The following is a 524-nucleotide window of genomic DNA, read 5'->3' as shown; positions in this document are numbered from 1 at the left end:
TCTCGTAGCATACTTTGGCTTAAGGTAGCATTATCAAATAATGATCCTAGAATAATCACTAGTTACTATGTTGACTGTGTACGCTCTCAAGGTTATTATAAGTTGTAAAAAACAACATCAAGGACTATTTTTATGCTAGGGTGCCCAAGAATATTAAGAGTTGATATGGGAACAGAAAATTTAACTGTGTCTACAGTTCAGCCTATTTTGAGGCGCTTTGACTCTGACCATCTTGCTGGGGGGAAAAGTTTCATTTATGGCAAATCAACAATCAAGTAAACAGATATATAATTTTTAGTGAAATATCAGGGAATTATTACTTTGTAGCAGATAGAGGCACTTTGGTGCCAGATGAGGAAACAACACACAGATTGGTGGATTTCCTCAAGGTTTGTTTACATCTATATGTATAAAAGTGATAATGTATTAATACAGTCTGGTGGTTAATAGATACTTGTATCTATGTTTACCATATCATTTGTAAGTATGAATGCAAATTCAATAGTTATCATTATAATGATAGA

This window comes from Amphimedon queenslandica, unplaced genomic scaffold (assembly GCF_000090795.2).
Source record: "Amphimedon queenslandica unplaced genomic scaffold, v1.1 AMPQUscaffold_13130, whole genome shotgun sequence".
Lineage (NCBI taxonomy): Eukaryota > Metazoa > Porifera > Demospongiae > Haplosclerida > Niphatidae > Amphimedon > Amphimedon queenslandica.
This window is presented reverse-complemented; position numbering follows the sequence as displayed.